The sequence below is a fragment of the Capricornis sumatraensis genome, chromosome 3 (genome assembly GCF_032405125.1).
Source record: "Capricornis sumatraensis isolate serow.1 chromosome 3, serow.2, whole genome shotgun sequence".
In the NCBI taxonomy this organism is placed as follows: Eukaryota; Metazoa; Chordata; class Mammalia; order Artiodactyla; family Bovidae; genus Capricornis; species Capricornis sumatraensis.
This window is the reverse complement of record NC_091071.1, coordinates 15,459,963-15,482,929: the sequence shown is the minus strand read 5'-3', so window position 1 is coordinate 15,482,929 and position 22,967 is coordinate 15,459,963. Positions and strand designations below refer to the sequence as shown.

The window sequence follows — 22,967 nt, the reverse complement described above, 5'->3', positions numbered from 1 at the left end:
AGGGGAGCCTGGTAGGTTGCAGTCCATGGCGTCGCTCACAGTCTGACACGACTGAAGCGACTTAGCAGCAGCAGCAGCATTTATATGGCAAAAACATTCCTTGAATGAATACTTTATTTTATACAATACAGTTTGCTGAGCACACGAGTCATGTGTTGTGTTCATGCATGCTAAGTCGCTTCAGTCGTGTCCGATTCTTTGTGATCTCGTGGACTGAACTGTAGCCCACCAGGCTTCTATGTCCATGGGATTCTCCAAGCAAGAATATTGGAATGGGTTACCATTTCCTCCTCCAGGGGATCTTCCTGACCCAGGGATCAAACCTGTAGTTCCTGCATTGCAGGCAGATTCTTTACTGCTTGAGTCACCAGGGAAGTCCCCTGAGTCTCATGATAGTGCTGAGAATTTTGCATTTATTTATCTCCTCATTTCATCCTCAGAGCAGCCCCAGGGAATCAACACTCTTACCTCCATTTTACAGATGCAGAAACTGAGGTCCCTGATAGATTAGGAGAGTCTTGCACAGGGTAAACCAGCTAGGAATCAACCTAGTGAGAATTGCAAATCGGAGTTTGTCTAGCCTGAAGGCTGGTGCCCTACCCCTCAGTTTGGTCAGCCATTTGAAAATACTGGTGGGTCAGAGGTTAAAGCATCTGCCTGCCATGCAGGAGACCCGGGTTTGATCTCTGGATCGGGAAGATCCCCTCGAGAAGGAAATGGAAACCCACTCCACTATTACCTGGAGAATCCCATGGATGGAGGAACCTGGTACGCTGTAGTTCACAGGGTTGCAAAGAGTCGAACACAACTGAGCCACTTCACTTTCACTTTGAAAATACTAGTAACCTTCACCGCACCCCTCAAGAAAACAGGACTCTTCTTTTTATAGGTACATAAGGTAATTTTTTAAAATTTAGTTTTAGTTGGAGTATAATTGCTTCAGAATGTTGTGTTTGTTTCCACAGTACAACAAGAATCGACAACAAGTATGTATATATCTGAGCTTCCCAGGTGGCGCTAGTGGTAAAGAAGACATCTGTCAATGCAGTAGATGAAAGAGACATGAGTTCAACCCCTGGGTCTGAAAGATCCCCTGGAGGAGGGCATGGCAACCCACTCCAGTATTCCTGTCTGGAGAATCCCATGGTCAGAGGAGCCTGGCCATGGGGTCACAAAGAGTAAGACAGGACTGAGGCAACTTAGCACAGCACAGCACAGCCCGTAACATATCCACTCCCTCTGGAGTCTCTCTCCCACTCCTTCCCCTATTGCCACCCTTCTAGGTCATCACAGAGCACTCAGCTGAATTCCCTGTGTTATACAGCAGCTCCCATTGGCTGTCTATTTAAATGTGATAGTGTATGTATGTCAACATCACTCTCTCAATTTTTCCCACCCTCTCCTCCCTCTAGTTCCTCTTCACTTTCTGCCATAAGGGTGGTGTCATCTGCATAGCTGAGGTTATTGATATTTCTCCCGCCAATCTTGATTCCAGCTTGTGTTTCTTCCAGTCCAGCGTTTCTCATGATGTACTCTGCATAGAAGTTAAATAAGCAGGCTGACAATATACAGCCTTGAGGTACTCCTTTTCCTATTTGGAACCAGTCTGTTCCACGTTCAGTTCTAACTGTTGCTTCCTGACCTGCATACAGATTTCTCAAGAGACAGGTCAGCTGGTCTGGTATTCCCATCTCTCTCAGAATCTTCCACAGTTTATTGTGATCCACACAGTCAAAGGCTTTGTCATAGTCAATAAAGCAGAAATAGATGTTTTTCTGGAACTCTCTTGTTTTTTCCATGATCCAGCTGATGTTGGCAATTTGATCTCTGGTTCCTCTGCCTTTTCTAAAACCAGCTTGAACATCAGGAAGTTCATGGTTCACGTATTGCTGAAGCCTGGCTTGGAGAATTTTGAACATTACTTTACTAGCACGTGAGATGAGTGCAATTGTGTGGTAGTTTGAGCATTCTTTCAGTTCAGTTCAGTTCAGTCGCTCAGTCGTGTCCGACTCTTTGAGACCCCATGAATCGCAGCACGCCAGGCCTCCCTGTCCATCACCAACTCCCGGAGTTCACTCAGACTCACGTCCATCGAGTCTGTGATGCCATCCAACCATCTCATCCTGGGTCGTCCCCTTCTCCTCCTGCCCCCAATCCCTCCCAGCATCAGAGTCTTTTCCAATGAGTCAACTCTTCGCATGATGTGTCCAAAGTACTGGAGCTTCAGCTTTAGCATCATTCCTTCCAAAGCAATCTCAGGGTTGATCTCCTTCAGAATGGACTGGTTGGATCTCCTTGCAGTCCAAGGGACTCTCAAGAGTCTTCTCCAACACCACAGTTCAAAAGCATCAATTCTTTGGCACTCAGCCTTCTTCACAGTCCAACTCTAACATCCATACATGACCACAGGAAAAACCATAGCCTTGACTAGACGGACCTTAGTCAGCAAAGTAAGATGAGTGCAATTGTGCAGTAGTTTGAGCATTCTTTGGCATTGCCTTTCTTTGGGATTGGAATGAAAACTGACCTTTTCCAGGCCTGTGGCCACTGCTGAGTTTTCCAAATTTGATGGCATATGGAGGGCAGCACTTTCACAGCATCATCTTTCGGGATTTGAAACAGCTCAACTGGAATGCCATCACTGCCACTAGCTTTTTTCGTAGCGATGCTTTCTAAGCCCCACTTGACTTCACATTCCAGGATGTCTGGCTCTAGAGGAGTGATCACACCATCATGATTATCTTGGTCGTGAAGATCTTTTTTGTACAGTTCTTCTATGTATTCTTGCCACCTCTTCTTAATATCTTCTGCTTCTGTTAAGTCCATACCATTTCTGTCCTTTATTGAGCCAATCTTTGCATGAAATGTTCCCTTGGTATCTCTAATTTCTTGAAGAGATCTCTAGTGAAAAAGTTGGCTTAAAGCTCAACAGTCAGAAAACGAAGATCATGGCATCCGGTCCCATCACTTCATGGCAAATAGATGGGGAAACAGTAGAAACAGTGTCAGACTTTATTTTGGGGGGCTCCAAAATCACTGCAGATGGTGATTGCAGCCATGAAATTAAAAGATGCTTACTCCTTGGAAGAAAAGTTATGACCAACCTAGATAGCATATTCAAAAGCAGAGACATTACTTGCCAACTAAGGTCCGTCTAGTCAAGGCTATGGTTTTTCCAGTAGTCATGTATGGATGTGAGAGTTGGACTGTGAAGAAGGCTGAGCACCGAAGAACTGATGCATTTGAACTGTGGTGTTGGAGAAGACTCTTGAGAGTCCCTTGGACTGCAAGGAGATCCAACCAGTCCATTCTGAAGGAGATCAACCCTGGGATTTCTTTGGAAGAAATGATGCTTAAGCTGAAACTCCAGTACTTTGGCCACCTCATGCGAAGAGTTGAGTCATTAGAAAAGACTCATGCTGGGAGGGATTGGGAGCAGAAGGAGAAGGGGATGACAGAGGATGAGATGGCTGGATGGCAACACTGACCTGATGGATGTGAGTCTGAGTGAACTCCGGGAGTTGGTGATGGACAGGGAGGCCTGGCGTGCTGCGATTCATGGGGTCTCAATGAGTCGGACACGACTGAGCGACTGAACTGAACTGAACTGAACTCCTCCCTCAACCCCAGGGACTCTTTGGGGGAAAAGTATGTATTCATATTACTTCCTGTCACTTCTCCCTGGGACCAATGTTCCCTGGGGCCAGTGCAAAGAAAGTCTGGAATTTTCCTTGGCCAGTGACCAACCTCCTGGGCCAGAACAAGTTTATGTGCCTTTGTGCAGACCATTCACCTGGGTGGATCCTTGTGATTGCATCATGAGCTTTCGAAGGCATCCTTTTTATCTTTTTCTTCTTTTTTCACTGAGAGATTCATTAAACTACATTTGCCATTCGGGCCAAAGACTGCAAGGTAGAAACTTGGAGGTGGAGTGGGGAGAGCAGACAAGAGAGAAGAAAGAGGGATTTTAAAGAATAAGATAATCTGAGTACCAGCCCGTCATTTTAAAGAAAAATAAAGGTATATAGTTGATTTACAATATGATATTAGTTTCAGGTATACAGCATAGAGCTTCAAAACTTACAGATGTATTCAACTTAAAGTTATTATCAAATATTGGCTATACTTCCCCCGAGCTGTACAATACATCCTGTAGCTTACGTTTTTTATACACAGTGTCAGTAGTTTGGACCTCAATCCCTTACCTCTGTCTGTTGCCCCTCACTCCCCCCATTTGTTTTTCATATGCAATAAAAGCCCCGGGGCTGGTGCTACTTACAGTTATTTCCAGTTATAATCATTCAGAATCATAACACTACACTTTAGGCTTCAGTGCACATTTTGTTTTATTTATTTTATTGAGTTGGCCAAAGAGTTTGTTTGGATATTTCTATACCATCTTATGGAAAAGTCCAAATGAATTCTTGGCCAACTCAATACATGATGCCCTGCCGAGCCGCAAGCAGGATCTTGCTGCTTGAACCCATGCTGCTTGCATTGGAAGTGCAGAGTCTTAACCACTGGACCACAAGGGAATTTCCTCCATACACTTGGAAAATTTTGTTGCTGTGGGAAGATAGACATTCTACATTTTCAGTACACTGAAAACACTTCAGCAGGCTCTTTCCATTACATTTTTTTCTTGTTACAGAATCACTGTCTTGTCATTGTTGGTGGCCATGTGGCCTAATGGATAAGGCGTCTGACTTCGGATCAGAAGATTACAGGTTCGAGTCCTGTCATGGTCGCAAGGACAGGTTGCTTTTTGAGGGCTTCCCGGGTGGCTCAAGCGGTAAAGAATCCACCTGCAATGGTGGAGCCACAGGAAATGCAGGTTTGATCCATGGCTCAGAAAAATCCCCTGGAGGAGAAAATGGCAGCCCACTCTAGTATTCTTGCCTAGAGTATCCCATGGACAGGGGAGCCTGGTGGGCTATACAGTCCATGAGGTCGCAAAAAGTTGGAAACGACTGAAGCGACCTAGCATGCATGTCATTGTAGAAAAATCACGAATTGCAACTTAGGAAGGAGGAAAAAAGTTTAAAAAAACACTTGAAATCCTTTCTCCCAGAGTGTTAATGACCCCTTAGTAGAGCACAGCTAAGTTTTTCTTCCTGTGCTACGTGGAGGGCCACCACTTAACACTGAGCTCTAGGGGGCGCCCAGTCATTCCCTCCAGGCTGTGTGGAGCAGCATGCTGTGTATTTGGTGCATTACATAAGCTTACACACACAAAGAAAGATGGAGGACTTCCCTAGTGGTCCAGTGGTTAAGATTCTGTGCTTCCACTGCAGGTGGTGAGGGTTTGATTCCTGGTGGGGGAACTGAAATCCTGCATGCCTCTTGGCCAAAAAAAAAAAAAAAAAAAATTCTTGAACTGAATGAAAATACAACATATCAACTTAAACTTTTAATAATTATTTTATTATTTTTATTGTTATTTTACTTATTTTTATTTTTTGTCTGTACCTTGCCACATGTGGCTGTACCGTACTCCAAATTGGGAAAGGAGTACATCAAGGCTGTATATTGTCACCCTCTTATTTAACTTATATGCAGAATGGTGGTTGTTTAGTCGCTAAGTCATGTACGACTCTTGCGACCCCATGGACTGTAGCCTGCCAGGCTACTTTGTCCATGGGAATCTCCAGGCAAGCATACTGGAGTGGGTTGCCATTTCCTTCTCCAGGGGATCTTCCTGACCTAGGAATTGAACCTGGGTCTCCTGCACTACAGGCAGACTCTTTACCAACTGAGCTATGAGGGAAGCCTTCTATGCAGAATACATCATGGGAAATGCCGAGCTGGATGAAGCACAAGCTGGAATCAAGATTGCTGGGAGGAATATCAATAACCTCAGCTATGCAGATGACACCACCCATAGGGCAGAAGGTGAAGAGGAACTAAAGAGCCTCTTGTTGAAAGTGAAAGAGGTGAGTGAAAAAGTTGGCTTAAAACTCAACATTCAGAAAACGAAGATCATGGCATCCAGTCCCATCACTTCATGGCAAATAGATGGGGAAACAGTGGAAACAGTGTCAGACTTTATTTTTTTGGGCTCCAAAATCACTGTAGATGGTGACTGCAGCCTTGAAATTAAAAGACGCTTACTCCTTGGAAGGAAAGCTATGACCAACCTAGACAGCATATTGAAAAGCAGAGACATTACTTTGCCGACTAAGGTCCGTCTAGTCAAAGCTATGGTTTTTCCAGTAGTCACATATGGATGTGAGAGTTGGACTATAAAGAAAGCTGAGCACCGAAAAATTGATGCTTTTGAATTGTAGTGTTGGAGAAAACTCTTGAGAGTCCCTTGGATTGCAAGGAGATCCAACCAGACCATTCTGAAGGAGATCAGCCCTGGGATTTGTTTGGAAGGAACGATGCTAAAGCTGAAACTCCAGTACTTTGGCCACCTCATGCGAAGAGTTGACTTATTGGAAAAGACTCTGATGTTGGGAGGGATTGAAGGCAGGAGACGGGGATGACAGGGGATGAGATGGTTGTGTCACGCGAGTGTATATCCCTCGGTTCTTTGGCTCGTCACAACAAAGATTTGGAGTGACGGACATTAAAGCCCTCAGCGCATCACAGCTCTTGGGTCTTGGACAAATCGTGTTATAGCTCTTAGGCAAATCAGTGTTACAGCTCTATTTTATTTAGAAAATAGCAGGAGAATCCATCCTTGAAGTGTGAGGGCATGCCAACCCAAAGACTTGAAGGAAAGAGAGTGGAGGAGCGCATGGGGGAGGGGGAGAGAGAGAGGGAGAGAGAGAGAGACAGCACACAGATGTGGGAGAGAGAGAAAGAGAGAGAGAGTGTTTTGGCTCCTCCTTTTATATGTTTTTTTCCTCCACCTGGGCCTGCCCTATGCCAATTGGGCTTAGCCAGGAGTGCTGTTTGTTGTACCTGAAGTCTTCACTCTGGTCCTCGGACCTTCCTTTGACCATCCTTGTGTTTTAGCCACCGCCATTTTGGACTCCTTATCCCTAGTCTACCACTGACTCAATGGACATGAGTTTGAGTAAGCTCTGGGAGCTGGTGATGGACAGGGAAGCCTGGCGTGCTGCAGTCCATGGGATTGCAATGAGTCAGACATGACTGAGCGACTGAACTGAACTAACAAATGACTGCCCTTATCTATTGTTATCTCTGTCTCCATTAGCATGTCAACAGACTGATGACAGGGATTGCTGTTCACTGCTATATCTCTAAGAGCCAGTGCACAAAGGAGGTCTTCTATAAATATTTGTGAATGAACCTAGGGGAGTCTCAAGCATCTATTACTTGCCAGATATTTCCCTACCACTCTTTTATTTCTTACTAGAAATAAATAGGATGATCCTCTTTTTATCATTTTTTCAGTTTTTAATTTAAATTGGGGCTTCCCTGGTTGTCCAGGGGTTAAGATCGTGTGCCTCCACTGTAGGGGTCTTGGGTTTGATCCCTGATCAGGGAACTAAGATCCCACATGCCACAGTTCAGTTCAGCCGCTCAGTCGTGTCTGACTCCTTATGGCTTAGCTGGTAAAGAATCCACCTGCAGTGAAGACTTGGATCCCTGGATCAGGAAGATCCCCTGGAGAAGGGAAAAGCTACCCACTCTAGTATTTTGGCCTGGAGAATAGTCCATGGGGGTCACAAAGAGTCAGATACAACTGAGCACCTTTCACTTTCTTTCAGGTTGCTCATAGCTTTCCTTCCAAGGAGCAAGCATCTTTAAATTTCAAGGCTGCAGTCACTATCCACAACTGATTCTGGAGCCCCAGAATATAAAGTCTGTCACTGTTTTCATTGTTTCCCCATCTATTTGCCATGAAGTGATGGGACCAGATGCCATGATCTTCATTTTCTGAATGTTGAGTTTTAATTCAACTTTTTTCACTCTCCTTTTTCACTTTCAACAAGAGGCTCTTTAATTCCTCTTTGCCTTCTGTCATAAGGGTGGTGTCATCTGCATGTCTGAGGTTATTGATATTTCTCCCAGCCATCTTGATTCCAGGTTGTGCTTCATCCAGCCTGGCATTTCACATGATGCACTCTGCATATAAGTTAAATAAGCAGGATGACAGTATACAGCCTTGATGTACTCTTTTCCTGATTTGGAACCAGTCTGTTGTTCCCAGGTCCAGTTCTATCTCTAATTTGTTAGTTAGGGATAGATATTAAGAAGAAAAAGTAAAATCTGGAGACAGGGAGGTAAGAAGTCTGGTATGTGAGTGTGCATTGTGTGATTGTGGCCAGGGAAGGCCTCACTGAGAAGGTGACCTTGAAGTAAAGACCTGAATGAAAAAAGGAATAAGTGCAGACACCTGGGAGAGAGTGTTTCAAGAGGAGAGAATGGCAATTGCAAAGGCCCTGGGGCAGGAAGGAGTGCACCTGGGGAGTTCTAGGAACAAGGAGGCCAGAGTGCCTGCTGCATAGTGAGTGGGGAGAGTTTGAGGAGATGAAGTCAGACAGAAGGGCACAGGGTAGCAGGCACAGGACATAGGGTTTCATAGGTCTTTGTAGGATTGATATAACCTCACTTTTAAGCTTTTAATCTTCAGTCAAATCCTAAAGATTCAAAACTTTTCCCATAGGCTTGAGCCCCCCTGCTCTGCCCTGACACCCAGGTCAGTGTTCTCATTGCTGGTCCCTGATTTGGACCTGACCCAGGCCATGTTCAACCCTAGTTCCCATTTCTCACCTCGCCTGAGCTTGCCCTGTGGGACATCTAGCAATGTTGTAGCCACGCGTTCCGGGAAACAAACTCACTCAGAAGGACAATGAAGATAGTGGAGTGCAGTTTATTAACACCGGCGGGCCCAAGGCAGAGTCTCCTCTTAGCCAAGGACCCCGACCAGTTTTTGTGAAAACCTTATATACCCTAAGTGTACTTGCTCAAACCCACCTCCCCAAATTCCTCGAAACTAATCTGGACAAGGTAAAAGAGAGATACAATCAAAGTTAACCCATGATTCATGTGTCACAAGACTAGATAAGCAGTGGCCTGTGGTCATATCCCGATAAACATAAAGGAATTGACCACTTTGTTCTGTTACAGAGATAATTAACATATTCTTTTAGGCAACAGAGAGTCCAAGTACAAGTCCTGAGGTTCTTTTATCCGGGGGTCTGGTTTTCCATTGGTGTGCCGTTTCTATAGACACTGGGCACAAAATTCAGAGTTCATCGGGAGGGTGACCATACGTGTAGCCTAATGTTTGCAGCCTGGTCTAAGATGGAGTCCAGCTGTTTCCTCCTTCAGCAAGAGCCCCTACCTCAGAAAATTTGAGAAATGACACCCACAGCCACATAGCTATCACACTCTTAACCACCTGCCATCATCCCAAATGGCAGGAAGTTTCATCTCTGTATTTGGGGCAAACGTGAGAAGCCCTAGTGAGTCAATGATGCTTGCCACAAGAAAAAAAGAGAAGCAAGGAGAGAAAGAGGCTGGGAGTGATAATGGTACTCAGGGTAGAGAGGGTTCTGAGACAAAGATAGAAGTCAGGAGAGCGGCTTTGAAGAGGATGAGAGAGGAAGTCACGTGATCACCTAGGAGCACAGATTTCCAAACAGAGAAACCCCTGGAGCAAAGGCCCCGGGCCAGAGCGAGCCTGGTGTGAGCGGAAGAGCAGGAGGTCGTTGTGAGCAGTGACAAGTGGGTGAGAGAAGAGGCGGGTGAGAGAAGAGCAGGAAGGGGTGACGTCAGAGGGGCAATGAAGAGCCTGATGTGCAGAGACCATGGGCCACTATGAAGCCTTTGGCTTTGGCTCTGGGTGAAATAGAAGATGTTGGATGTTCAGACCAGAGGCCTGACACGACAGCTCTGACTAAGCTGGGGGCAGATGGGTTTGGGAGTGAGAAGCAGGGGGACAGTGAGGAAGTTTCTATGAAAACACAGGCAAGAAGCAATGGTGGTTTGCAGCAGTGGCTACACTGAAGATGGCGAGAGGCAGTCGGAGTCAGGACATGTTTTAAAAGTAGAACCAACAGATTTCCTGATGACTTGGGTGCAGGATCTCCTGGGTGGAGGATCTTTGGATTTTTTTCTCCTAGTCGCAAGAGGAAGCCACAGAGTTGGTTTTGAGCAGGGGGTTGACATGGTTGCCTTTGTATTTTTGAAAGATCACTCTGCTGTTAGGTCAAAGATAGTCTGGAGGGGAAGCACGCAGTGGAGGGCAATGAGGGATGGTGATAGCTTGGACTAGGAGGAAATAGGTGGAAGGTTAAGTAACGCACCACAGCTCTTCCTGCTTCTAGGCCTTTGCACAGGCTGCTCCCAATCACCCAAAAAATGTCTATGGCTGACAAGTGCTATTATCGTCAAGACTCAGGGAGTCCTTCCCCCAGTGATTTCCTCTGTTCTAGCATTTATCATGCTGGGTTTTCTCTGACATCTGTGAGCTCACAACGGGGATCACATCTCACTAAGCTCTAAAAGCCCAAGGCCCAGCACGAGGTCTGGTGCAGACAAGGCCTTAAAGAGCATTTGTTGAATGAATAAACAAAAAGAATGTGAAGGAGGAAATAGATCAACACCGTGATATTCGGAGCTCACCAAAGCACTGTGAGCTCACCAAAACACTGCGAATCCTTTATTATTGTTGTCACTGTTTTCTGATTATGAAAGTAATAAGTGCTTTTTATTAAAAAAAGTTACAGATATCAATCATATCATTACGATCCCCCAAACCTCATCCTCTATACTCTAGAAACAAGACATCTGTAGTATTTAGAAATAATGGCACCCCACTCCAGTACTCTTGCCTGGAAAATCCCATGGACCGAGGAGCCTGGTAGGCTGTAGTCCATGGGGTCACTAAGAGTCGGACCCGACTGAGCGACTGCAGTTTCACTTTTCACTTTCATGCATTGGAGAAGGAAATGGCAGCCCACTCCAGTGTTCTAGCCTGGAGAATCCCAGGGATGGCGGAGCCTGGTGGGCTGCTGTTTATGGGGTCACACAGAGTCGGACACGACTGAAGCGACTTAGCAGCAGTAGCAGCAACATGCAGAGTTCAGGAAACATTCTCCCCCCATTTGTATATAGACACAATAAAAAACAAAATGTCTAAGAGGCAGAGAGATGGGAGAGAGAGAAGCTGAGAAAGACAGACTTCCTGCCTAGTAGACAAACAGATGTGACACACTGTTTCGCAACTTTTTTTTCTACTCGCATTATCACGACAATCTTTCTACGCTAAAAATTTACTATTTTTTGGTAAAAGGCTGAACAATATTCTATAAAATGAATTTGTTTAAGCAATATAAGCAAATTCTTATTCATATTGGCTATTTAACTTATTTTCTACCTTTTTTTAAATGTATAAGATTTCTTTGGATATCTTTGTTGTATGTATTTTGAGACATCACCTTTTTTTTTCTGGGCTGGGCCTTGTCTTCATAGCGGCCTGAGTGTATTTCTCTACTTGCAGCTCTTGGGTTTAATTGCCTAATGCCATGCCATGGAGATCTTAGTTTCCCCACCAGGCAGCCAACCCAAGTCCCCTGCATTGACCACCAGGGAAGTCCCTTGAGACACCAGATTTTAGAAGCAGAGTTGAAACATGTGTTCCTCTTGCGGTGGTTTTAAGACTTGGGTCTTGGTCTTATGTGACTATTAGATATAGTCTAATATCTAATAGTATAATTAGATCACATAGTGATCACACACGATGATGTGATCACTCACCTAGAGCCAGACATCATGGAATGTGAAGTCAAGTGGGCCTTAGAAAGCATCACTACGAACAAAGATAGTGGAGGTGATGGAATCCCAGTTGAGCTATTTCAAATCCTGAAAGATGATGCTGTGAAAGTGCTGCACTCAATATGCCAACAAATTCGGAAAACTCAGCAGTGGCCACAGGACTGGAAAAGGTCAGTATTCATTCCAATCCCAAAGAAAGGCAATGCCAAAAAATGTTCAAACTACCACACAATTGCACTCATTTCACATGCTAGTAAAATAATGCTCAAAATTCTCCAAGCCAGACTTCAAGAGTATGTGAACTGTGAACTTCCAGATGTTCAAGCTGGTTTTAGAAAAGGCAGAGGAACCAGAGATCTAATTAACATCCATTGGATCATCGAAAAAGCAAGAGAGTTCCAGAAAAACATCTATTTCTGCTTTATTGACTATGACAAAGCCTTTGACTGTGTGGATCACAATAAACTGTGGAAAATTTTGAAAGAGATGGGAATACCAGACCACCTGACCTGTCTCTTGAGAAACCTATATGCAGGTCAGGTAGCAACAGTTAGAACTGGACCTGGAACAACAGACTGGTTCCAAATAGGAATAGGTATACGTCAAGGCTGTATATTGTCACCCTGCTTATTTAACTTATATGCAGAGTACATCATGAGAAATGCTGGGCTGGATGAAGCACAAGCTGGAATCAAGATTGCTGGGAGAAATATCAATAATCTCAGGTACACAGATGACATCACCCTTATGCCAGAAGTGAAGAGGAGCTAAAAAGCTTCTTGATGAAAGTGAAAGAGGAGAGTGAAAAAGTTGGGTTAAAACTCAACATTCAGAAAACTAAGATCATGGCATCTGGTCCCATCACTTCATGGGAAAGATGGGGAAACAATGTCAGACTTAACTTTTTTGGGCTCCAAAATCACTGCAGATGGTGATTGCAGGCATGAAATTAAAAGACGCTTACTCCTTGGAAGAAAAGTTATGACCAACCTAGATAGCATATTCAAAAGCAGAGACATTACTTTGCCAACAAAGGTCCGTCTAGTCAAGGCTATGGTTTTTCCAGTGGTCATGTATGGATGTGAGAGTTGGACTATAAAGAAAGCTGAGCACCAAAGAATTGATGCATTTGAACTGTGGTGTTGGAGAAGACTCTTGAGAGTCCCTTGGACTGCAAGGAGATCCAACCAGTCCATCCTAAAGGAGATCAGTCCTGGGTGTTCATTGGAGGGACTGATGTTGAAGCTGAAACTCCAATACTTTGGCCACCTCATGCAAAAAGTTGACTCACTGGAAAATACCCTGATGCTGGGAGGGATGAGGGGCAGGAGGAGAAGGGGATGACAGAGGATGAGATGCGTGGATAGCAACACTGACTCGATGGACATGAGTTTGTGTAAACTCCGGGAGATGGTGATGTACAGGGAGGCCTGGCATGCTCCGATTCATGGGGTTGCGAAGAGTCGGACACGACTGAGCGACTGAACTGAACTGAACTGAGGATTTTCAGCCAGGAAGAGACTAAGGGCTGATATGAGGCGTGTTCACATTTCTCAAGAGGCTTCCAGGTGGGAAAATAAATAGAGTAGTTCTAAGCATTTCCCCAGGGTTGCCCAGTGGATCAGTGGTAAAGAATCCACCTGCCAGTCAGGAGCCCCACCCAGAAGATATGGTTCAATCCCAGGGTCAGGAAGATCCCCTGGAGGAAGGTGATAGCTTATGGTGAAAGGTCAGATTCTTGATCTCCAAAGAAGAAGATTTACGTTCAGAACTTGATCACTCAAGAGCTTTTGTATAGCAGAGTTTTATTAAAGTATAAAAAGAGACAGAGAAAGCTTCTGACACAGACATCAGAAGGAGGATGGAGTGTGCCCCCCTCGCTAGTGTTAGCAAGGGAGTTATATACTTTTTAAATTGGTTATTACAATAAATCAAAAGAATGGCTCAAGGTTGTAAAGATCTGACTAGACCCACTCCAACAATTTACATTTTAAGATAACAAGATTAGTCAGAAGGTTTTCAGAAAGGAGAAACTGTCCTTAAGCGGGATATATTGTTATTACGTAATCCTTAGTACAGAGTTTAAACTTATTTGTTTGTTGTGTAATGATCAGTTCTGGGCTTAAAGAAAAAAAACATTTCATGTGGCTAAGACTAAGGAATGTAGGGAAAAAATGTTTGTCCTTTTCTCCTTGAGAATTCCAGACCCCTTTTTCCTCCCCGGGAACCCCGGACTTCTTATCAACCAACCTAGGAATTGACTCTCTCATTCCCTCCTTTTCTTTTAGGAGAATTATGTTGCCAAGGGAAAGGGGTGTCATTTTCGTTTCCTAACTACTTCCTGCTGTTGAGGGGTGTGGTCCCTAAATTGTTGAGGCAACATATTCCCTTAAGGCTCATATTGAGGGTCTCTGATCCAGGGGTTCCAAATAATATTTGGAAGAGGTTGTGGCACTCGTAGGAGCCTGGACAACCATTTGTAACTTAAAAGCTTTCAAATGGTTAGAAATAAATCCAGTTATACAGTTACAGACGCAGGGAGCAAACAGTAAAAACAGAACAATTAGAATTATTACGATTAAGATAGTTTTCCAGCATGGGGAGCTAGTTAACGTTTCCCAAAGTGAGGTGACTGAGGCTTTAGGAGAATCCATAGCCTGAATCATCTTGTTCATGTGTTTAGTAAAGTGAGTAACATTAGTACTCATACTGGGTGTGAATAATGGCACAAGTTTCTCCTTGTGCAGCCGTTAGAATATCTAAGGCCAATCTGTTTTGTAAAACCACCTTTCTAATTTGTATTTGTTCATCACTAAGGGCTGAAAGTTAGTCAGAGCGTCCACTTGCAGCATAGCATCTTATCTGTAGTTCCCAGAGAGGGAACGAACATTGCAGCCAGATAATCATACCAGTGAAATACATATCTTGCCCAATGAGTTTTAACATGTGGCAGATTAGTAAGGCTTCTCTGTAAACTCTGAAAATATGAAGTCAAGAGTAAAAGCTAGACCTAGGGTGCATCTCCCTATCCAACCAGGGGAAAGCCACACCCATAGGTAAGAGCCACATATCCAGTAGACCCTGTCTGGGCCAAGCCAGCATGCCTGGGGGATCCAGTCCCAATTATTGCCTGGCCAGGCAAAAGGAGGACCTGAACTGGGATTGGAAAACACAGGAACACAGGAATGATTAGATTGCGTATTTCTTGAGGCAAAAATCTCAATTGTTTCTAATCATTATAATTACTTTGTCGGCTAACTTCTGGGGGTGGCTCTATTTGTTTCCAGCATATAGGAGTATCAGCTAGGAGGTATCCCTCTTTAGGAGTTAGCCATATGACCTCATCCCATATTTGATAAACATCAGGTAGAAAACCACCAGATCTAGACCCATTTACCTTCTTTTGTGCAGCAAAATAGTCATTAAACCAAGTTGAAACATAATCAAAATTAAAAGTTACATTATGCCCATAGTTACATCCATCTTAGGATTGTTGCTGCTGCTGCTGCTGCTAAGTTGCTTCAGTCGTGTCTGACTCTGGGCGACCCCATAGACGGCAGCCCACCAGGCTCCCCCATCCCTGCGATTCTCCAGGCAAGAATACTGGAGTGGGTTGCCATTTCCTTCTCCAATGCATGAAAGTGAAAAGTCAAAGTGAAGTTGCTCCGACTGAGCGACCCCATGGACTGCAGCCTACCAGGCTCCTCCAGCCATGGGATTTTCCAGGCAAGAGTACTGGAGTGGGGTGCCATTGCCTTCTCCGTCTTAGGATTGTTAGATGTCATCAAATCAAGAAGAGGAGTCACATATGATTGTTGTTGGTGAAGGTATTCTCAAAACTGAAGAAAGTCCTTTCCTTGAAGTGGAGAAACTCACCATGGGAAGTCTTTAATTGACAGGAGGGGAGTGCTCTGCAGACCCAGCAATTATATGTCATAGGAATGAGCCCAGAGCAGGAAGGCGTTGTCTTGAGGGTCAAATGGCAGACTCAGGACTTTTGGAGTCAGCAGAAGCAAGCCCACATAGATTCTCAGGCCCATCTTGGTTCCTGGCTCAAACACCATCTTGTTTGATTCAAAGGCTGGGTCAGGAGTTAACCTCCCAGTAATGTCTTTTGAAAAGCTAAAAGCTGAGTCACATAGTTAATTTTAAAGCTTCAGGATCTATGACAATATCTGTTCACAAAAACAGTCTGTCATAGAGACAGCCCCTTCTTTGGATGGGGAGGGCAGTTCAAGACCTCATTAAAGCTATGGGTAGAACTGTAAACCAGCTGTCTTGTGTTTCCTGAGTTACCTTACACTGGTGTCTTTTAATAATGTCACTAGCCTTTTCAACTTTTTCTGAAGATTGGGGTCTTCAGGAACAGTGTAAGTGATAATTCTATTCCTAGAGCTTTTGACACCCCTTGAGTTACAGCAGCTTTAAAGGTGGAGCATTGTTGCTCTGAACTTTAGAGTTTAAGATTCCACTTACATCATGAGAAGTCAGTACAGTAAGATTTTGCCCATTAGTCAACTTACAAGCTTTAGGCATTAGTAAAACAATAGTAACAATCACCCTTAAACAATGTGGCTGTAGCCTTTATTTTCAGTAACAAACAAACTAAACTCTGATCCTGTGGGCAAACTCAAAGTTGAAGCCTGCAAGAGAGCAATTTGAAGAGTCTTAAAAGCCTTTTGAGTAACTAGAGACCAAACCAGCTTGTCGGTTTGGGCCTGCTGAGTCTCAGTTATAAGTTTATATAAAGGCCAGGCAAGTTCCCCATAACCTGGAATCCAAATTTGGCAGTAGCCTGAAATGCCCAAGAATCCTTTCAATTGTCTTAAAGTCATAGGTAGAGGATGATCTAACATAGGTTTAACTCTAGAAAGCATCCCTCAAATCAATGATTGAAAAATATTTGGCTTGTCCAGAGAGCCCCATTACGGCAGTGGATCATGAAGAAAGCAGACCAGGAGCTTTACTGAGCAGAAAGTGGCCCCAGTGTCCAAAAGAAAAGACTGATTGGCCCTCCACTGCTATTAATACCCGGGCTTCCTCAGGTGTTACTAGGACAGGAGCTTGTATGGGGATCCCCGGGCACTTCCGGTCTGATTGTCTTGAGAGTCTGACCCCTGGGGCCTACACCTCAGAGGGCAATCTCTTCTCCATAAGGTCCTTTGCAGACAGGACAGGGAGCTGGGGCAGCTTACCTGCCTGAGGGCAATCCCACTTGAGATGCCCCTCCTTTTCACAATGATAGTAAGCCCATCCCTTTTCACCTGGGTTCCTCTGGGCGTTTTTCCTGAGGCTGTTTCAGAGCAGATCTAACAGCTTGGGGCTTCAGTCTTTTGCCTGGTTCTCTTTTCCCTTCTATTTTCCTCCTTCTGCACTTTGAAGATTGACATTAGTAAACTTGCGGAAAGCCTCCCGTAGTCTGTACTAGGAGTTTATCAGAACTTTCCTTCTCTCCCTGTTCTATGTCAGCAAACTTAGCATAGTTTAAAGTCTTAGCATGTGCTCACTTGAGTCCTTTAAGAATACACAAGACAAAGTGACTCTGTTATAGGAATTCCTTGGCTCCTAGCAAGAAGGAGGGCTATTTCATGTTCCCTCTTTCCCCTTGTCTCACGTTCAAGCCATTCGTCTCCAAAAGTAGCAGCTTCCCTCAGAACTAGAGCTCTCGAGTCAGGAGTCAGCGTCTGTCCCAAGACATACATTACATCTTTCCAAGTAAGGTCATAAAGTAAAGTTAGTCCCGCAAAGTCTTCTATACACTTTTCTGGATTCTCTAGACAGTCTCCACTGCAATTGGTACTGTTTGAATTTCTACCGAGACTGAGGCAACCCCTCCTGGAAGTGTGCCCTGATTCTCAGCCTGTTCAGTTGGGAGCCCCTGATACAGGGGCAAAGTAAGAGGACAGGAAGGAGCTGAAGATTTCACACCCAAATCTGCGCCCTTAGGACATAAGTCTGACATGTCTTACAGAGAGATAAAGAGCAACACATATGTCACTTCTACCCGTTTCTCTTGTTTTCTACAGATCTGGTCTAGTTGTAAAACAGTGATAATTGAGATCCTTCAACAGATCAGCATTCCCCATCTTCTAAAGGACACTGTGGCCATTCAGTATCATGGAAGAAAATCAAGAATGTCTTTTTTAAACTCTGGGGATCAAACTTGTCCCAGTTTTTAAAAATACATTTTGAAGAAGTCGTTCTGGAATTGCTAGCTCCCATCTGTAAGAAAGAAAAAAGCGGCATCCACAGCCGTGACTTTTTTCCAATGGAAGTGTCCTTCCCTGCTCTAGATGGGGATGTAGACAGACTCTCCACCGCAGCTTTCTTTCCCTGGTCGGACTTAGTCTGTCCCTTACTGACACAGGCGTCTTACTCACCCCTCCTGGTTCTACCACTGAGGCGGGGTGGAGATGCCCCAGGGGTAGACCTGATGGCATCCCAGAATGATTTAGTTCCATACTGCCAAGACCTTCATTTGATTTCCCCTTTTCCTCTGATGCCACCCAGAATGTAACAGATTAGCTTTCCCAAGCAAGTACTTGCTTGGAATGTTTCCCAAGCAAGTACTACTGGGGGAAGCATCCGTCTTACGTGTGCCCATGTACATTCCTGAGTACAGCCCTAACCGCAGTAGAAATGGTGAGTGTAAAGTGATGAACAACAGCCAAGATGTCCCTTCTGTGTGTCACCACGCCAGTATATGTGACAGCAAAAGAGGTGGTGGAGGGTTGGCCAGCGAGGAAAAAGTGATTTTTCTCCTCAAGCTACTAGGGCCAATCCTTCCAGTTCATTTCCACAGATTACACAGAAAGAAATACCTAAGGAATTGACATAAGAGCCATCAGAGGGTCTCCTCTGGCCCGTTAAGAGCAAGGCTACCAAAGGAAGAAGCCCATTGTGTTTCCAATCTGACTAGACCCTGTAACCTGATCTGTGTCCTCAAGAAACACATGGTCCCCAGCAGTGCTTCTATCCACAGAGAGGAGACACAGCCCTGACAAAGACTCACTTTCAGGATGCTGGCCCCTGAGGCAGGCAGCCAAGGGAGTAACCTCTAGCCTGAGAGGCGTTCCTGGAGCTCGAGTTCTGCCGAGTTCCCGAACGTGCTGCTGGAGCTAGAGTTACATGCTCCTAGTAACTTTCTCGGAGAAGGCAATGGCACCCCACTCCAGTACTCTTGCCTGGAAAATCTCATGGATGGAAGAGCCTGGTAGACTGTAGTCCATGGGGTCGCTAAGAGTCGGACACGACTGAGCAAATTCACTTTCACTTTTCACTGTCATGCACTGGAGAAGAAAATGGCAACCCACTCCAGTGTTCTTGCCTGGAGAATCCCAGGGACGGGGGAGCCTGGTGGGCTGCCATCTATGGGGTCACACAGAGTCGGACACGACTGAAGCAACTTAGCAGCAGCAGCAGCAGTAACTTTCTAGTGAGGCTTGCCTAGTCTAGCAAGGCTAAGCGCTTCCATACATGGGGTCTGCGTAAAAGTACACAGTAGCAGCATGGATCACAATTCCCTTGAAAGTGTATGATATGACAAATTAGGTTAGTAGTTCTAATTCCCCATGCAATCACTAAATGGTCAGAGACCAGGAAAAGATGACCAAGAAAGGAAAGTTCAGTCCACACACTCTGCCTGTCTCTGGCCATTCCCCTAGCAGGGACCTTGAGTGTCTCTTGGCCTTGACAGGTCGGTATAAACCCCCGACAAGGCTCCCTTTTTTGGGACTGCCTTCAGTCATTACGAGGCACCATGAAACCACAGAGCAGGGCTCATCACTTGCATCGCACAGGGCATGTCATTCATTCACACAAGCACACCGTAGAGTTAGTGAAGTAAAGCAGAAAGTGTGCATACTGAGAAAGCAGAGAGGCTAGAGCTCTGAGTATTCTTACCTTGTCCTGAAGATACCAGACAAGCTCCCAAGATGATAGCTTGTGGTGAATGGTGTTGGATTTGTGATCTCCAAAGAAGAAGATTTAATTTTGGGACCAGGGGCCAGACTTGATCACTCGAGAGCTTTTGAATAGCAGGGTTTTATTAAAGTATAAAAAGGGACAGAAAAAGCTTCTGACATAGACATCAGAAGGGGGATGGAGCGTGCCCCACACCCTGCTAGTGTTAGCAAGGGAGTTAAATACTTTTTTAATAAAGAAGCAAAAGGCAAAAGAGAAAAGGAAAGATACACCCATTTGAATGTAGAGTTAAAGAATAGTAAGGAGAGATAAGAAAGCTTTCCTCAGTGATCAATGCAAAGAAATAGAGGAAAGCAAAAAAATGAGAAAGACAAGAGATTTCTTCAAGAAAATTAGAGGGAACATTTCATGAAAAGATGGGCACAACAAAGGACAGAAATGGTATGGACCTAACAGAAGCAGAAGATATTAAGAAAGTGAATTTGCTCAGTCGTGTCTGACTCTTTGCAATCCCATGGTGTGTATTCTACCAGGCCTCTCTGTCTATTGCATTTTCCAGGCAAGAGTACTAGATGGGGTGCCATTGCCTTCTCCAGGGGATCTTCCTGACCCAGGGGTTGAACCCAGGTCTCCTGCATTACAGGCAGACGCTTTACCCTCTGAGCCACCAGGGAAGCCTCTGAGCCACCAGGGAAAATATTAAGAGGTGGCAATAATACACAGAGAACTATGCAAAAAAGATCTTCACGACCCAGATAATCATGATGGTGTGATAACTCACCTAGAGCCAGACATCCTGGAATGGGAAGTCAAGTGGGCCTTAGAAAGCATCACTACAAACAAAGCTAGTAAAGGTGATAGAATTCCAGATGAGCTATTTCAAAGCCTAAAAGATGATGCTGTGAAAGTACTGCCCTCAATATGCCAGCAAATTTGGAAAACTCAGCAGTGGCCATAGGACTGGAAAAGGTCAGTTTTCATTCTGACCCCAAAGAAAGGCAATGCTAAAGAATGCTCAAACTACCGCACAATTGCACTCATCTCATGTACTAGCAAAGAAATGCTCAAAATTCTCCAAGCCAGGCTTCAAGAGTATGTGAACTGTGAACTTCCAGATGTTCAAACTGGATTTAGAAAAGGCAGAGGAGCCAGAGATCAAGTTGCCAACATCTGTTGGATCATAGAAAAAGCAAGAGAGTTCCAGAAAAACATCTACTTCTGTTTTATTGACTATGCCAAAGCCTTTGTGTGAGTCACAACAAACCATGGAAAATTCTTAAAGGAAAGGGAATACCAGAAGCCCTTACCTGCCTTCTGAGAAATCTGTATGCAGGTTAGGAAGCAACAGTTAGAACCTGACATGGAACAATAGACTGGTTCCAAATTGGGAAAGCAGTATGTCAAGGCCGTGTATTGTCAGCCTGCTTATTTAACTTATATGCAGAGTACATCATGCGAAATGTTGGGCTGGATGAAGCACAAGCTGGAGTCAAGATTGCCAGGAGAAATGTCAATAACATCAGATATGGAGATGACACCACCCTTATGGCAGAAAGTGAAGAGGAACTAGAGAGCCTCTTGATGAAAGTGAAAGAGGAAAGTGAAAAAGCTGGCTTAAAACTCAACGTTCAAAAAACGAAGATCATGGCATCTGGTCCCATCACTTCATGGCAAATAGACAGGGAAATAATAGAAGCAGTGACAGACTATTTTCTGGGGCTCCAAAATCACTTGTGGATGGTGACTGCAGCCATGAAATTAAAAGATGCTTGCTTCTTGGAAGAAAAGCTATGACCAACCTAGACAGCATATTGAAAAGCAGAGACATTACTTTGCCAACAAAGGTCTGTCTAGTCAAAGCTATGGTTTTTCCAGTGGTCATGTATGGATAGGAGAGTTGGACCATAAAGAAAGCTGAGCGCCGAAGAATTGATGCTTTTGAACTGTGATGTTGGAGAAGACTCTTGAGAATCCCTTGGACCGCAAGGAGATCCAACCAGTCCATCCTAAAGAAAATCAGTCCTGAATATTCATCGGAAGGACTGATGCTGAAGCTGAAGTTCCAATACTTTGGCCACCTGACGCAAAGAACTGACTGTTTGGAAAAGACCCTGATGCTGGGAAAGATTGAAGGCAGGAGGAGAAGGGACAACAGAAGATGAAATGGTTGGATGGCATCACTGACTCGATGGACAGGAGTTTGAGCAAGCTCCAGGAGTTGGTGATGGACAGGGAGGCCTGTCATGCTGTAGTCCATGGGGTTGCAAAGAGTCAAACTTGACTGAGGGACTGAATTGAACTGAATGGACAATAAATCAAAAGAAGGTCTCAAGATTGTAAATTTACATTTACGCTAACAGGATTAGCCAGGTTTTCCAGGCAGGAAAAACTGTCCTCAAGCAGGATACACCGTTATTATATAATCCTTAGTACAGGGTTTCGAGAGAGTTGTTTGTTGTGTAATCATCCGTTCCCAGCTTAAAGAAAAAAAACGTTTTATGTGACCAAGATTAAGGAATGTGGAGAAAAACAGATGTTTGTCCTTTCCTCTTTCTTGAGAATTCCAGGCCGCTATCTCCATTTCAAGAACCCCTGACCCCTTTCTCTTCCCTGGGGACCCCAGACTTCTTATCAACCTGCCTAGGAATTGACTCTCTCAAAGGGGGAGAGTCGTCTCCCTGCTGGCTCAGACGGTAAAGCATCTGCCTGCAGTGCAGGTGACCCGGGTTTGATCCCTGGGTTGGGAAGATCCCCTGGAGAAGGAAATGGCAACCCACTCCAGTACTCTTGCCTGGAAAATTCCATAGACTGAGGAGCCTGGTAGGCTACACTCCATGAGATCGCACAGAGTCAGACACGACTGAGTGACTTCAGTTTTAGTTTCAGTTTCAAAGGCATGGCAACCCACTCCAGTGTTCTTGCCTGGAGAATCCCATGGATAGAGAAGTCTGACAGGTTGTAGTCCATTGGGTTACAAAGAGCCAGATATGACTGAAGTGACTCAGCACACAGGAATGCAGGTACAAGAATTTCCCCAGGGCAGAACCAAGTCTAAAGCATGGGAGATTTCCCTGCATTCCAGCGGTTGGGACACTGCACTTTCACCACAAGGGGCACAGGTTCAGTCCTGCTTGGGAAATGGAGATCCCACAATGCCATGCAGGAAAAAAAAAAAAAAAATTAAAGAATAGAAGTTGCAGGAAGGCACATTGGCGTGTAATGCAAGAAAGTATTTTCCTACAGGCAGCAGTGCCGGAGACACAGTGAATCTCCTTGAGAAGTCATGTGTGTCCCATCTCTGGAGGTGTGTGAGTAGCCCCTGGCTGAAGATTTGGTGGAAGTTAAAA

General features: G+C 44.7%; 1 non-coding gene across 1 annotated transcript; it reads left to right on the top strand.

Annotated features, from left to right (window-relative positions):
* The first annotated feature begins 4,675 nt into the window (after nt 1-4,675).
* On the top strand, nt 4,676-4,748 carry TRNAR-UCG (transfer RNA arginine (anticodon UCG)). The gene has a single exon. It is a non-coding gene; the product is annotated as a tRNA-Arg (tRNA).
* Nucleotides 4,749-22,967: the final 18,219 nt, after the last annotated feature.